We start from the raw sequence: 17,959 nt of genomic DNA on the forward strand, positions 1-17,959 counted from the left end.
TGTCTACATTGCCTTCTGTCCTTAGCAATCTCGATTCAGTTTCTACTTCGTACTCCTATTTCTGCGAGATTCATCTTAATATTATATTTCCATCTACGCCTAAGTCTTTCTACTGGCCATTTTCTGATTGGATTTCGAGTAAAATATCTGAAAGTGTTCCTACTTTCTTGCATTCTCGTCAAACGAAATGTCGACCTGAGCATCATAAACCTGATCATCAAAACATTGTTTCGTAAACGGTATAAATTATGTAGTTCCTCGTTATGAAATTTCCGCCATTCCCCGTTTCTGTTCCTGTTCAGTCCGAATTTTCGTTTCAGGATTTTAGTTTCAAATACTTTCAGTCAGTGTTCATCCTTCAGAGTGAGCGACCACGTTTCGCAACCATATAGAACAACAGATATGGTTATCGTTTCACATATTTTAAACTTCAAACTCCTTGACATAATTCACAACGACGAAATATTTTAATTGAATAATAACGTGAATTCCCTGATTTTAGTCGTCATTTTATTTCTTCGTACATATGATTTTGGTCTATTAATATCGATCCTAGATATTTGAAAGTGTCCACTTTGTCAGAAGTAATATTTGATATTTTATATATATATCCACTAGCATTCAGTTCATCTACAAACACCCGCATTTGCTCGGTCTACGACCTCGCACTTCTAATATACTTAACATATCTTTAATCTTAAGGGATTTCGAGATATGATCATTTGCATTTCCCACTCATTTTTTCGTCTCTTTTCTTCCTTTCGAAGGGAAACATTAAAATATGCTGAAACAAGTCTTTAATTGACATGTCTCTACTCTTAAGGAATTTCGAGTTATGGCCATGTTATTTTAACAATTACAACCCCGAACCCTTCTCTTTCCGTCGTTTTCTTCCCTTCTAACGGACATATCAAAAACGTTGAAACACGTCTTTAATTATTTTAAATTAAAATCCTAATCACCAATTTTCATCTATCTAACCTAAGGGATTTCCAGATATGTTCATTTTATTTTAACAATTGCTATTCTGACTCTTTCTTCCTTCCCGCCTGTTTCTTGTCTTGTATAGAAAAAACTCGAAAAACACTGAGACACGTCTTTAATTCTTTTAAATGAAAAGACTAATTACCCATTCCATATCTCTGACTTTAACGGATTTCAAGATTGGTCACCTTATTTTAACAATTGCAACCCTATGTTTTCTACCCACTTTTTTTTTTTTTTTTTTTTTTACCTTTTAGAGAAAGTATCGAAAAACGCTTAAATATGTGTCTAATTAATTTAAATGGGAAGTCCATATACGAGATTTCATGCATTCAAACATTCCAAGATATGGACAATTTAAAATAATAATTGCCACCCTTCTTCCCTTTCGCCATCGAATTTTTGAAAATCCTTTCTTACTGGAACCTTACATCAGAATTCCTATGCTCTTTCTAAATTTCTGGACGTTGGTCAATCAATCGGTCAATCAGGACTTCTTCTTTTATATGTAAACATTTAGTAAATATATATTTTTCCATAATATCTTGTTCAAAGGGGTTTAAACCTCGAAACTTGCTAACGCCGCTGAATTATGGACTCCAGTTAAAAATACAACCTCTGTCTCTTACATTTAAGTATGGTATGTTCTCTTAAGAGTGTCACAAGACGATGTCTCATGCAGGGTAGTCTTAATGCATAGTCCAAATGAGTACTTTCTCGTTAGAACAAAATTACATGATTAATAATATGAATATGTATAAAATTTACTCGTACTGGGCAATCACACTGATTGGCATAGGAGCCCATGATAGTGTTAGGGTGGCACTTGTTTTATTGCGGAGATGATTTGTAACAATTCCAATCTACAGTATATCGTCGTACAATAAAGATTTAAGTTCAAATTTAAATTACGATTTATAAAAAGTATGAATACGTAAAACGTTGTCTCAACTACATGTAGATTGGTTAACATAAATAACACCAATGATAACGTGCTATTGTTGCTGTTCGTTTATTTGTTATTGTCAGGAGAACGGCATTAAATTTCTTGTAGTTTAAATTAGTTGGTCATTGTATACTAAGTCGATCTCTTTCAAACATTTTCCTATAAGAAGATTTATATTTACAGATGTCTGTGAATTCAAAAAAAATTTAAAGCAGAACAAATTCAAATTTTTGAAAAGAGATTAAATTTTTGATCGAAGTGCGAATGAATATGGATCGAGGCTAATTCAAATAGTATCTGATAGCTACAATATATTGTTAAACTGTCAAATTACACTGGGATATATTGAGTTCAAAACGGTATGTCATCCCTCCATTGAGGCCTCTAGAATAGCAATGATGTATGCACAAAAATTTAAATATTTAGTTTTTCTGTGGCAGTATATTTAGGTATATTGAATGAACTTTCTGCTATAATCACTGAGTGTCATTGGTACGGTGTTATGCATCAATTGGCCAAGCGCCAATAGACGGTTCTGTTCTGAGATATTGAAGGAAATAAAAACATGTTCTTATTACGATCCAGTACTTGGCGCTGGGTTGAATAGCTTTTCCTGAACGTTTAAGCAAATAGTAGGGTTTCAAACCATTTTTTAAATATTATTTACATTGTGTCCTACTGACTGATGTAGAAGTCTCGAAAATCACAAAATGGTGCTTGATCAATTGATGCATAACACCGTCCGTTTCATTATATCGCGAATTCGAGTGAAATTTCAGTTATCAAATTCTCGATTTCATTAATATTAAAAATAATAACAGCATAATCGCAATAGGAACTTTACGTATTATATTCATTTTGATAATTCTTTTGATTTACATTTATAATGTAGAATGGAAGAATACGTTGTGAAAGTATAAACGCCACGCCAACGCCAACAGGTGACTAACGAGAATGACTGAAGAAACAACATTGCCTTCCGTCGGCTGGGAGTCGTGGCGTGCTCCTGTAATCCAGCTACTTGGAAGCCGGGATTTTCGGATGATTTGAGGTTGGGAGTCCTGTTGTCCAGTGCGCCACGTTGACTGGGCGTCCGCACTAAGCTCGGCATCAATATGGGTACCTTAGGGGAGCCTTAGGTAACCAGGTTGGCTAAGGAGGGGTGAACCGGGCCAGGCGGGAGACCGAGCAGCCAAAAGCCCCCGTGTCGAGCAGTAGTGGGATAGCGCCTGGGAGTGGCAGCTGGGTGACAGCCTGACCAACAAAGTCAGACGTGATTCCTTTTACATTCAATCTAAGACTTTTATTTTTCAACTAACTTTTTAAATATATCCCTTCACTCTTATCCTATGTATATATGAAACTATATGAATAAAATAAAATAATGGTTGATGTGGAAAATTGAAATATATCATGATTGTATCTTCTCGGGGCTAACATCCCGGAAAATTGCCAAAGTGAATATTTTTCATATTTAGGAGCCTTAACCGGGATGATCAAATTACTCATGTTTTTTAAATGGCCATTTTTTTTACCTATAATGTCATGTTTTAGGTACTTGGAATTGGAATAAAAACTTCAAGTTCGGTATCCTTATATATTTTTTTTAGCGTTACCTAAGTACTAAATCATCAAAAATAAAAATTTCCTACCTTATTTGGGGTTTATGGACAATCGAAAAATCTTTCTCATATATATACCTTCCGGGCCTAACTCACAGGAAAATTGCCAAAACTGAATATTTTTAGTTTTAAGGGTTTTAAGGGTTTAGTTTTAAGGTATTACATGAAAAATCTCCATTTAAACGGGCGTTTTCTTCTGATACAAAACCTTATCGTTAGGTAGTTTAAATAGGAAAACACAGGAAATTCATTCATGAAGCGAAGTATTAATATATATGATGCGAGTCCAAACACGGCGGTCTGGGGGAGAGGGCCCAGTTGACCAAATTCAGGAAATATAAAGAGGAAATGCATGAAATTCACTCTTGGAGCAAAGGTTGATACATAGGAGATGCCAGGGCATAGGTCGAGAAAACGGGAGTCTGAGGGCGAAGCCTCCAGCTGGCAAAAAGCTAGTCATCTAGGCTCAATTTTTACTTTGTTCTTTTTATATATGTTTTTCATATCATTAATTTTATATTTATTAACGTGTTTATATTAGCATTATTGAATAGTTAAATAACAATAAAAATGTCTACATTGCGTTCTGTCCTTAGCAATCTCGATCCAGTTTCTACTTCGTACTCCTATTTCTGCGAGATTCATCTTAATGTTATATTTCCATCTACGCCTAAGTCTTTCTACTGGCCATTTTCTGATTGGATTTCGAGTAAAATATCTGAAAGTGTTCCTACTTTCTTGCATTCTCGTCACACGAAATGTCGGCCTGAGCATCATAAACCTGATCATCAAAACATTGTTTCGTAAAGGGTATAAATTATGTAGTTCCTCGTTATGAAATTTCCGCCATTCCCCGTTTCTGTTCCTGTTCAGTCCGAATTTTCGTTTCAGGATTTTAGTTTCAAATACTTTCAGTCAGTATTCATCCTTCAGAGTGAGCGACCACGTTTCGCAACCATATAGAACAACAGATATGGTTATCGTTTCACATATTTTAAACTTCAAACTCCTTGACATAATTCACAACGACGAAATATTTTAATTGAATAATAACGTGAATTCCCTGATTTTAGTCGTCATTTTATTTCTTCGTACATATGATTTTGGTCTATTAATATCGATCCTAGATATTTGAAAGTGTCCACTTTGTCAAAAGTAATATTTGATATTTTATATGTATCCACTAGCATTCAGTTCATCTACAAACACCCGCATTTGCTCGGTCTACGACCTCGCACTTCTAATATACTTAACATATCTTTAATCTTAAGGGATTTCGAGATAGGATCATTTGCATTTCCCACTCATTTTTTCGTCTCTTTTCTTCCTTTCGAAGGGAAACATTAAAATATGCTGAAACACGTCTTTAATTGACATGTCTCTACTCTTAAGGAATTTCGAGTTATGGCCATGTTATTTTAACAATTACAACCCCGAACCCTTCTCTTTCCGTCGTTTTCTTCCCTTCTAACGGAAACATCAAAAACGTTGAAACACGTCTAAATTAAAATCCTAATCACCAATTTTCATGTATCTAACCTAAGGAATTTCGAGATATGTTCATTTTATTTTAACAATTGCAACCCCGACTCTTTCTTCCTTCCCGCCTGTTTCTTGTTTTGTATAGAAAAAACTCGAAAAACACTGAGAACACGTCTATAATTCTTTTAATTGAAAAGACTAATTACCCATTCCATATCTCTGACTTTAACGGATTTCGAGATTGATCACATTATTTTAACAATTGCAACCCCATGTTTTCTACCCACCTTTTTTTAACTTTTTAGCGAAAGTATCGAAAAACATTTAAATATGTGTCTAATTGCTTTAAATGAGAAGTCCATATACTAAATTTCATGTATTCAAGCATTCCAAGATATGGACAATTTAAAATAATAATTGCCACCTTTCTTCCTTTTCGCCATCGAATTTTTTAAAATCCTTTCTTACTGGAACCTTACATCAGAATTCCTATGCTCTTTCTAAATTTCTGGACGTTGGTCAATCAATCGGTCAATCAGGACTTCTTCTTTTATATGTAAACATATAGTAAATATTTATTTTTCCATAATATCTTGCTCAAAGGGGTTTAAACCGCGAAACTTGCTTACGCCTATGAATTATGGACTCCAGTTAAAAATACAATCTCTGTTTCTTACATTTTAATGGACTCCCGTTAAAAATACAATCTCTGTCTCTTACATTTGAGTATGCTATGTTCCTCTAAGAGTGTCACAAGACGATGTTTCATGCAGGGTAGTCTTAATATGTAGTACAAATGAGAACTTAGCCGTTAGAACAAAATTACATGATTAATAATATGAATATGTATAAAATTTACTCGTACTGGGCAATCACACTGATTCGCATAGGAGCCCATAATAGTGTTAAGGTGGCACTTGTTTCATTGCGGAGATGATTTGTAACAATTCAAATCTACAGTATATCGTCGTACAATAAAGATTTAAGTTCAAATTTAAATTACGATTTATAAAAAGTATAAATACGTAAAACGTTGTCTCAACTACATGTAGATTGGTTAACATAAATCACACCAATGATAACGTGCTATTGCTGTTCTTCGTTTATTTTTTATTGTCAGGAGAACGACATTAAATTTCTTGTAGTTTAAATTAGTTGGTCATTGTATACTAAGTCGATCTGTTTCAAACATTTTCCTATAAGAGGGTTTATATTTATAGATGTCTGTGAATTCAAAAAAAGTTGAAAGCAGAACAAATTCAACTTTTTGAAAAGAGATTAATTTTTTGATCGAAGTGCGAATGAATATGGATCAAAGCTAATTCAAATAATAACTGATAGCTACAATATATTGTTAAACTGTCAAATTACACTGGGATATATTGAGTTCAAAACGGTAAGTCATCTCTCCATTGAGGCCTCTAGAATAGCAACGATGTATGGACCAAAATTTAATATTTAGTTTTTCTGTGACAGTATATTTAGGTATATTGAATAAACTTTCTGCTATAATCACTGAGTGTCATTGGGGCGGTGTTATGCATCAATTGGCCAAGCGCCAATAGACGGTTCTGTTCTGGGATATTGAAGGAAATAAAAACATGTTCCCATTACGATCCGGTACTTGGCGCTGGGTTGAATAGCTTTTCCTGGACGTTTAAGCAAATAGTAGGGTTTCAAACCATTTTTTAAATATTATTTACATTATCCTACTGACTGACGTAGAAGTCTCGAAAATCACAAAAGGGTGCTTGATCAATTGATGCGTAACACCGTCCGTTTCGTTATATCGCGAATTCGAGTGAAATTTCAGTTATCAAATTTTCGATTTCATTAATATTAAAAATAATAACAGCATAATCACAATAGGAACTTTACGTATTATATTCATTTTGATAATTCTTTTGATTTACATTTATAATGTAAAATGGAAGAATACGTTGTGAAAGTATAAACGCCAAAGCCAACCGGTGACTAACGAGAATGACTGAAGAAACAACATTGCTTTCCGTCGGCTGGGAGTCGTGGCGTGCTCCTGTAATCCAGCTACTTGGAAGCCGGGATTTTCGGATGATTTGAGGTTGGGAGTCCTGTTGTCCAGTGCGCCACGTTGACTGGGCGTCCGCACTAAGCTCGGCATCAATATGGGTACCTTAGGGGAGCCTTAGGTAACCAGGTTGGCTAAGGAGGGGTGAACCGGGCCAGGCGGGAGACCGAGCAGCCAAAAGCCCCCGTGTCGAGCAGTAGTGGGATAGCGTCTGGGAGTGGCAGCTGGGTGACAGCCTGACCAACGAAGTCAGACGAGATTCCTTTTACATTCAGTCTAAGACTTATTTTTCAACTAACGTTTTTAATATATTCGTTCACTCTTATCCTAACTATGTTTATATATATGAAACTACATGAATCACTCACTGACATAAAATAATGGTTGACGTGGAAAGTTGAAATTTGTCATGATTCGGGGCATTCCTCTCGGGGCTAGCATCCCGGAAAATTGTCAAAAGTGAATATTTGTCATTTTTAGGGGCCTAAAGCGGAATGAACAAATTACTCATGGTATTTAAATGGGCATTTTTTAAACCTATAATGTCATGTTTTAGGTACTTAGAATTGGAATAAAAACTTCAAATTCGGCATGCTTATATGTTTTTTTTAGCGTTACCCAAGTACTAAATCATCAAAAATAAAAAAATCCTACCTTATTTGGGTTTTATTACAATTGAAAACTCTTTCTCATATTATTTATATGGGACATCTACACCCCAAAATGTTCAGACACTTACGGCAAAATTTAAAAAAAATTAACATGATTATAGCCTTCCGGGACTAACTCACAGGAAAATTGCCAAAACTGAACACTTTTAGTTTTAAGGGGGTCTAAAGGGGAAATGAAAAATCTCCATGTTATTTAAATGTGCGTTTTCTTGTGATACAAAACCTTATCGTTAGGTAGTTTAAATAGGAAAACGCAGGAAATTCATTCATGAAACAAAGGATGAAGATATATGATGCGAGACCGTACTGCGAGAAAACGCGGCGGTCTGGGGGAGAGGTCCCAGCTGACCAAATTCAGGAAGTATTAAGGGGAAATGCACGAAATTCACTCTTGAAGCAAAGGTTGATACATATGAGATGCGAGGCCATAGGTCGAGCAAACGGGGAGTCTGGGGGCGAAGCCTCCAGCTGGCCAAAGGCTAGTCATCTAAACTCAATTTTTACTTTGTTCTTTTTATTTATGCTTCTCATATCTTAAATTTTATATTTATTAACGTGTTTATATTAGCATTATTGAATAGTTAAATAACAATAAAAAAAATGCATCCATTGCCTTCTGTCCTTAACCATCTGGATCCAGTTTCTACTTCGTACTCCTATTTCTGCGAGATTCATCTTAATATTATATTTTCCATCTACGCCAGTGTTCCTACTTTCTTCCATTCTGGCTACATGAAATGTCGACCTGAGCATCATAGACTTGATGACCAAAACATTGTTTGGTAAACGGTATAAATTATGTAGTTCCTCGTTATGAAATTTCCGCCATTCCCCATTCCTGTCACTGTTCGGTCTGAATTTTCGTTTCAGGATTTTATTTTCAAATACTTTCAGTCTGCGTTCTTCCTTCAGAGTGAGCGACACGTTTCGCAATCATATAGAACAACAGATATGGTTATCGTTTTATATATTTTAAACTTCAAACTCTTTGACATAATTCGCAACGACGAAAGATTTTAAATTGAATAACAACGCGAATTCCCTGATTTTATTCGGCATTTTATTTCTTCGTGGATGTGATTTTGGTCTATTAATATCGATCGTAGATATTTGAAAGTGTCCACTTTGTCAAAAGTAATATTTGATATTTTATATATATCCACTAGCATTCAGTTCATCCACAGACACCCGCATTTGCTCGGTCTACGACCTCGCACTTCTAATATACTTAACATATCTTTAATCTTAAGGGATTTCGAGATATGATCATTTGCATTTCCCACTCATTTTTTCATCTCTTTTCTTCCTTTCGAAGGGAAACATTAAAATATGCTGAAACACGTCTTTAATTGACATGTCTCTACTCTTAAGGAATTTCGAGTTATGGCCATGTTATTTTAACAATTACAACCCCGAACCCTTTTCTTTCCGTCGTTTTCTTCCCTTCTAACGGAAACATCAAAAACGTTGAAACACGTCTTTAATTATTTTAAATTAAAATCCTATACACCAATTTTCATGCATCTAACCTAAGGGATTTCGAGATATGTTCATCTTATTTTAACAATTGCTATTCTGACTCTTTCTTCCTTCCCGCCTGTTTCTTCTCTTGTATAGAAAAAAACTCGAAAAACACTGAGACACATCTTTAATTGTTTTAAATGAAAAGACTAATTACCCATTCCATATTTCTGACTTGAACGGATTTCGAGATTGGTCACCTTATTTTAACAATTGCAACCCCATGTTTTCTACCCACCTTTTTTTTACCTTTTAGGGAAAGTATCGAAAAACGCTTAAACATGTGTCTAATTACTTTAAATGGGAAGTCCATGTACGAAATTGCATGTATTCAAACATTCCAAGATATGGACAATTTAAAATAATAATTGCCACCTTTCTTCCTTTTCGCCATCGAATTTTTTAAAATCCTTTCTTACTGGAACCTTTCATCACAATTAATATGCTCTTTCTTAATTTCTGGGCGTTGGTCAATCAATCGGTCAATCAGGGGTCAAAGGGGTTTAAACCGCGAAACTTGCTTACGCCTATGAATTATGGACTCCCGTTAAAAATACAATCTCTGTCTCTTACATTTGAGTATGCTATTTTCCTCTAAGAGTGTCACAAGACGATGTCTCATGCAGGGTAGTCTTAATGCGTAGTCCAAATGAGAACTTAGCCGTTAGAACAAAATTACATGATTAATAATATGAATATGTATAAAATTTACTCGTACTGGGCAATCACACTGATTCGCATAGGAGCCCATAATAGTGTTAGTGTGGCACTTGTTTCATTGCGGAGATGATTTGTAACAATTCCAATCTATATCATCGTACAATAAAGATTTAAGTTCAAATTTAAATTACGATTTATAAAAAGTATAAATACGTAAAACGTTGTCTCAACTACATGTAGATTGGTTAACACAAATAACACGAATGACAACGTGCTATTGCTGTTCTTCGTTTATTTTTTATTGTCAGGATAACGACGTTAAATTTCTTGTAGTTTAAATAAGTTGGTCATTGTATACTATGTCGATTTGTTTTAAACATTTTCCTATAAGAAGATTTATATTTATTAGATGTCTGTGAATTCAAAAAAAGTTGAAAGCAGAACAAATTCAACTTTCTGAAAAGAGACTAATTTTTTGATCGAAGTACCAATGAATGTTTATCGAAGTTGATTCAAATAGTATCTTATAGTTATAATATATTGTTAAATTGTCAAATTACACTGGGATATCTTGAGCTCAAAACGGTATGTTATCCCTCCATTGAGGCCTCTAGAATAGCAACGATGTATGCACCAAAATGTTAATTTTTACTTTTTCTGTGACAGTATACCTAGGTATATTGAATGCACTTTCTGCTATAATCACTGAGTGTCATTGGGACGGTGTTATGCATCAATTGACCAAGAGCCAATAGACGGTCCTGAGATATTGAAGGAAATAAAAACATGTTCCCATTACGACCCAGAACTTGGCACTTGGTTGAATAGCTTTTCCTGAACGTTTAAGCAAATAGTGTGGTTTTAAACCAATTTTTGAATATTATTTACATTGTTTCCTACTCGCTGATGTAGAAGTCTCGAAAATCGCAGAATGGTGCTTGGTCAATTGATGCATAACACCGTCCGTTTCGTTATATCGCGAGTTCGAGTGAAATTTCAGTTATCAAATTTTCGATTTCATTAACATTAAAAATAATAACAGCTTAACCACAATAGGAACTTTACGTATTATATTCATTTTGATAATTCTCTTGATTTACATTTATAATGTAGAATGGAAGAATACGTAGCGAAAGTACAAACGCCAACGCCAACAGGTGACTAACGAGAATGACTGAAGAAACAACATTGCTTTCCGTCGGCTGGGAGTCGTGGCGTGCTCCTGTAATCCAGCTACTTGGAAGCCGGGATTTTCGGATGATTTGAGGTTGGGAGTCCTGTTGTCCAGTGCGCCACGTTGACTGGGCGTCCGCACTAAGCTCGGCATCAATATGGGAACCTTGGGGGAGCCTTAGGTAACCAGGTTGGCTAAGGAGGGGTGAACCGGGCCAGGCGGGAGACCGAGCAGCCAAAAGCCCCCGTGTCGAGCAGTAGTGGGATAGCGCCCTGGAGTGGCAGCTGGATGACAGCCTGACCAACAAAGTCAGACGAGATTCCTTTTACATTCAGTCGAAGACACTTCTTTTTCAAACTTTTTAAATATATTCGGTCACTCTTATCCTAACTATGTATAAATGATACTACACGAATCACTCACTGACATAAAATGATGGTTAACGTGGAAAGTTGAAATTTGTCATGATTGTATATTCTCGGGGCTAACACCCCGGAAAATTGTCAAAAGTGAATATTTTTCATTTTTACGGGCCTAGAGGTGGTTGAACAAATTACTCTTGTTATTTAAATGGCCACCCTTCTTCCCCTTTCCCATCGAATTTTTGAAAATCCTTTCTTACTGGGACCTTACATCAGAATTCCTAAGCTCTGGCTAAATTTCTGGGCGTTGGTCAATCAATCGGTCAATCAGGACTTCTTCTTTTATATGTAAACATATAGTAAATATTTATTTTTCCATAATATCTTGCTCAAGTGGGTTAAACCGCGAAACTTGCTTACACCGCTGAATTATGGACTCCCGTTAGAAATACCATCTCTGTCTCTTACATTTGAGTATGCTATGTTCCTTTAAGGTTGCCACAAGAAGATGTCTCATGCAGGGTTTTTTTAATGCATAATCCCAATGAGTACTTGCCCGCTAGAACAAAATTACATGATTAATGATATGTATAAAATTTACTCGTACTGGGCAATCAATTGATTTGCCTAGAAGCCCATAATAATGTTAAGGTGGCACTGGTTTCATGGCAGAGGTGACTTGTGTCTTACGTTTTATATCGTCGTAAAATAAAGATTTAAGATCGAATTTAAATTACGATTTATAAAAAGTATAAATACGTAAAGCGTTGTCTCAACTACATGAGATTGGTTAACACAAATAACGCCAATGACAACATTCTATTGCTGCTCTTCGTTTATTTTTTATTGTCAGGAGAACGACATTAAATTTCTTGTAGTTGGTCATTGTATACTATGTCGATTTGTTTTAAACATTTTCCTATAAGAAGATTTATATTTATTAGATGTCTGTGAATTCAAAAAAAGTTGAAAGCAGAACAAATTCTACTTTCTGAAAAGAGTAATTTTTTGATCGAAGTACCAATGAATGTTTATTGAAGTTGATTCAAATAGTATCATATAGCTATAATATATTGTTAAATTGTCAAATTACACTGGGATATCGTGAACTCAAAGCGGTAAGTCATCTCTCCATTGAGGCCTCTAAATAGCAACGATGTATGCACCAAAATGTTAATTTTTACTTTTTCTGTGACAGTATACCTAGGTATATTGAATGCACTTTCTGCTATAATCACTGAGTGTCATTGGGACGGTGTTATGCATCAATTGACCAAGAGCCAATAGACGGTCCTGAGATATTGAAGGAAATAAAAACATGTCCCCATTACGATCCAGTACTTGGCACTTGGTTGAATAGCTTTTCCTGAACGTTTAAGCAAATAGTACGGTTTCAAAACAATTTTTAAATATTATTTACATTGTTTCCTACTCGCTGATGTAGAAGTTTCGAAAATCGCAGAATGGTGCTTGGTCAATTGATGCATAACACCGTCCGTTTCATTATATCGCGAATTCGAGTGAAATTTCAGTTATCAAATTTTCGATTTCATTAACATCAAAAATAATAACAGCTTAACCACAATAGGAACTTTACGAATTATATTCATTTTGATTTACATTTATAATATAGAATGGAAGAATACGTGGTGAAAGTACAAACGCCAACGCGATCAAGTGACTAACGAGAATGACTGAAGAAACAACATTGCTTTCCGTCGGCTGGGAGTCGTGGCGTGCTCCTGTAATCCAGCTACTTGGAAGCCGGGATTTTCGGATGATTTGAGGTTGGGAGTCCTGTTGTCCAGTGCGCCACGTTGACTGGGCGTCCGCACTAAGCTCGGCATCAATATGGGTACCTTAGGGGAGCCTTAGGTAACCAGGTTGGCTAAGGAGGGGTGAACCGGGCCAGGCGGGAGACCGAGCAGCCAAAAGCCCCCGTGTCGAGCAGTAGTGGGATAGCGCCTGGGAGTGGCAGCTGGGTGACAGCCTGACCAACAAAGTCAGACGAGATTCCTTTTACATTCAATTTAAGATTTTTCGTTTTTTATTTATTTTTTTGTAATTAAGCAGTAGCTATGTGAACGATCTGTTTTCACATTCTGTAAGCGGTTACTAGTATTGATGACAAGCTATGACAACACGCTTGATTGAAACTTTTTGTGATTCTAAAATGGAAAACCAAAGAAAATTGAACCGTTTTAACTTTGCCAAATTTCGTATCAAGAGAGAAACAGACTTCAATTGGATTCGAACAAATAGCTGACGGTCAAACTAGTGTTTTGTTCTCAAACAAAGTTTAACAAAAGAAACTAAAGATCAATAAAAATAGTATAAAACTAAATATATGAGAATTTACATGGATACAGTGAAGTCGATTTACTTGCAAATGTCCTATACTATTTGATTTAATTTATCCTAAACATAAAGAAAATCAATTTCAATTTCACTCTCGTACAGTTATTAGCTTAAGCATCTCCCACCTTGACTGCTATAACTTCATTAGGTCGTATCTAGAAATTTGCCTGGACAGATCCAAACCAACTTATACATAATAACTGTGGTAACCGAGGATAGTAAGTAGGCTTGGGCAGCACTGAAAGAGATTTTTGATGTGGAGTTCATGATGTATGAAAAATGTTTCCACTTCAACATCAATCACTATTGCTTGGAATGTCTCGTCCAATGAGTACTATATATCAATGATACAATAACTTGTTGTGTGTATAATGTGTTATTTCACTATGTATTGCACACAAGAAGAAAAACGCTGATCAATATGAGTTAGAAAATGATTAAAATAAATTGAAAATATTAAATCTAGAACAAATGAAGCATATAATAAGTCTATAAATGTTCGTTCTCATTTATTGGTCCTTTCCAATTCCTCTTCATTTTCGTATCCCTTTCCTTCTCCACAGCAAAATATCTTGCTTATAACACTGAGTATGGATTGAAATTGAAATTGAAGCATGTTGAAAAGTTCCGACCAGCCAAAATTTGAAATAGGGTCTACTGGGAACCAACCCAATGCACTAACCACTTACCTGCGCCAATCAGTTACTTGATGTTGATGTCGAATGCTGTTAGCTAATAATTAAAATACTTTTATGTAAATATCGATGAGATACTAAGGCCGGTATGAAGAGAAGACCATTAGTTGAGTTAATTAATTTTCTTCATTAAATTTTCTTGCTTAGGTAACTGTTACTGTAATTCTATTATTCTTTTATTATTGTTGTTATTAACGATTATTCTAACCCCCCATCCTTTTACAGATTCAACCTGTTTTACATCAATTATGTATTGTGACTTAAAGGAAAATGCGATTTACGCGAAAGATACAGTTATTCTTTGCAAGGGATAGCTTTCAATTATATCTATCACAAACTCAGTCATATCTGATTGAAACAAAACTTAAAGTAGAACAGAAAAGTACTTTATAGAAACTCTAAAGATTTTAGTTAGCATACGAAGTAGTCGAGCGGTTTGAATACTTTGTTAAACATGTGTTCATATGTTCAAACACTGGATTAAGTCAAGTTTCTTTTTTCGTTTTTATTGCGTGCCCCTAACTTAACCGGAGACTGAAAACATTTATTTGAATATCTCTTTGGTTACTACTTCCCTTTTAAATTCGATTAGGAAACGTTATACGAACTTCAGATGCCACAACGTGAATGTCTAGTAAAAGAGTAGGAGGTTAATTCAGCAATGTTACAAGTCAAAATCCAAACACGTTTTCCCCGGCTCTGTTCAATTCCGTTTTCTTACTTTTCATCTTTTAATAAAATTGTTGATTACTAGAGCAACCCAAAAGCATAAAAAGCATAACAGCAATTTACACATATGGTTAGTACTTTGAACATGGTTGTGGTTGTTTAAGGGTCCAGAAGAAACTAATTTTAAAAGCATAATAAAGCATGATTTTAGAAAATAAAGCATAAAGCATAATTTAAAATATATAGCACAATTCTTTAAAAAAATCTCTTTATCTACAAGTTTAACATACTGGTATTTTTAAAAACAATATTTACAATACAAAAGCATTGAGAACAACAATGCAACAATGAAAAGCTTATTTTTATTTCTGTAAACTTTTCGGTGTAATCTTTTGATGTGGAGAAAAGAAAAAAGGAGAAGAAAACTTCCGCCAACAATGGATAATACACAAGAACTCCACACTATATTGCTTTGTGTGCCTCTTCAACTTGAGCATCTTGTGTACTTTTTGGTGGGATCTTTTACTGTCCCTTTTTGTATGTATGCACCTATAAGGCGCACTCACTAGTGATAAAAAAAAAAACTGACTCGAGTAAAGCATCTCTTTACAGTGCAATAAGTAGAAAGTTCATTAAATATGAAAGAAACTTGTTGCATAAAATATTAATAAAGAGATCAAAATATTTAGAATATTTAATGTATAGTAAATATCGCACCTTATATACGATCAATGTAAAACAATGATTGAAATTAATAATAAAGCATAATTTGGAAAAAATAAAGCATAATTAAACAAAAAATAAAGCATAATGTGGGTTGCTCTATTGATTACGTACAGTACTTTAAAATTAATAAGAACTCAAATAATGTAATGCAGAAGGTAATGTTATTTAATTTTCTCGTCAAATGTGACACATCTGCTAATGTAAGATGCTGTACTCATTGATTGTTCATCAGTGTTCAATGTTATTTCATCTTTAGAATGAAGGTAAGACTTACGATATAAGCTATCATGGTCCCTAGAGTTAAAAATGAGGATGAACAGCCACTTCAACAATGTGATTTTATTGTTGAAGTGGCTGTTCACCAATTGCCATTTCAACGAACAGTAGCGATTCCTGATCTACAACAAAAAACACCGATTTACGTCATGAAAAGAGTGCAATGATGTAGTCAGTAAGGCGTCTGCCTACCAACTCGATGACTCGGATTCTATCTCTGGTGAGGACGGGAAATCCTTATCCTTCTATCTTCGTTCCAATTCAGCCTCTTTAAAATAAATACTTTTGACAATCTAATGAAGTAAAAGTGTTGACTACGTAAGTATTGAAGCCTGGATCAGTTATTTCGCTCGATATATGAGGCAGCATTGGATTATTCATAATTAGGACACCGCCAACAATTTGCATAAATAAGGGGAAAGAACGAGATAGGTGGAATGGAATATTACTCATGTTATTACTCATGAATCTTCGAGCAGTTGATCTACCAAACCATCAAAAATGCCTCGTTTACAAGTTACCGCTGTCTTCTATCAACACAAAGTTTGCTTTCTTGTGTGTGGTTCACTGAAAATACATGAGTAAACTGCAACTTCACAGAGCATTCTGTTATAATGACTAGATGAGTTAGGTATATAAATCCATAACCCGATTCTAGGCTCAATTCAACCTCAAGCATTGAAGACGATTCTAATGCCTGAGTAAAATATACACCATATTTTACAACGATAATATATATTTCTTATGTACTTTCAAGTATCATTTTATTATTTACGGGCAAAATGAGCTATTTAATCAAGAAGAAGAAGAAATTACATAAATAAATAATTTAAATATTTTGTATGATGGTTTGTTTATCTGTTCAAAGTCGTTGCTATGGTAACTAAAAAAGATAAATGTAACGAAGAACCATATTGTGTAATCTGAATGTATAATATTTTAATGCGGCGAACGAGATATGTTGAAACATAATAATATATATTTGAAGTGCATAACTGTGTTGAGTAATTCTAGATAATCTTGTGTATTGCATAAGCATTTAGAATCAGGGAATATGTAACGGAGCTGACAACAGAATTAACGTTACGTATTTTATGGTGCCGAAACCGTGGACCTTGGAGATCAGTTTGAAGTATTAGTAAACTATCCCTCAGCATCACGGATTATCTGTTGCTTCGTAATAAAAGAAAAAATTTACAGAAGACCTACAATGAAGGTGAATACCGGAGTTAAAGAAGTTGATATTCTTGGAAGTAAGACTTCAACAGATGCAATTAAACTTTTACAACAGCTAGAACAACAAATGAATTCCATGTCACAACAGATGGATACTAAGTTGGAACGAGTGACACAAAACTTTCACAAGAGATTGGAACAAATGGATTCCAAATTGGACACCAGATTGGAACAAGTGACACGATAAATAGGACATGAGTTGGATTCCAGATTGGAGCAGATAAATACCTAATTGGAAGTAACTGACAAAAAGATGGAACAGATTATTCATAGCTTTGCATTGGTGAAAAGTACTGTTGACGTAGTCGAAACCCAAGTCAACAAACATGCCAATCAAATTCGAAGGCTGCTGGAAGAAATCCATACTATTAAAGAGAAGATCAGTGCGGTCAACAGTAATCCGATCCTGCCCTCAATGTTGTGCATGATGAATATAGGAGACCTGCGTTAAGACACTGCGAAGAAGACAATAATTCATCAGAAATCTATTCTGACAGGGAGGACACCATCTCAAATACTGAGAATGAAGA

The sequence above is a fragment of the Thermobia domestica genome, chromosome 13 (assembly GCF_964235325.1).
Source record: "Thermobia domestica chromosome 13, izTheDome1.hap1.1, whole genome shotgun sequence".
Lineage (NCBI taxonomy): Eukaryota > Metazoa > Arthropoda > Insecta > Zygentoma > Lepismatidae > Thermobia > Thermobia domestica.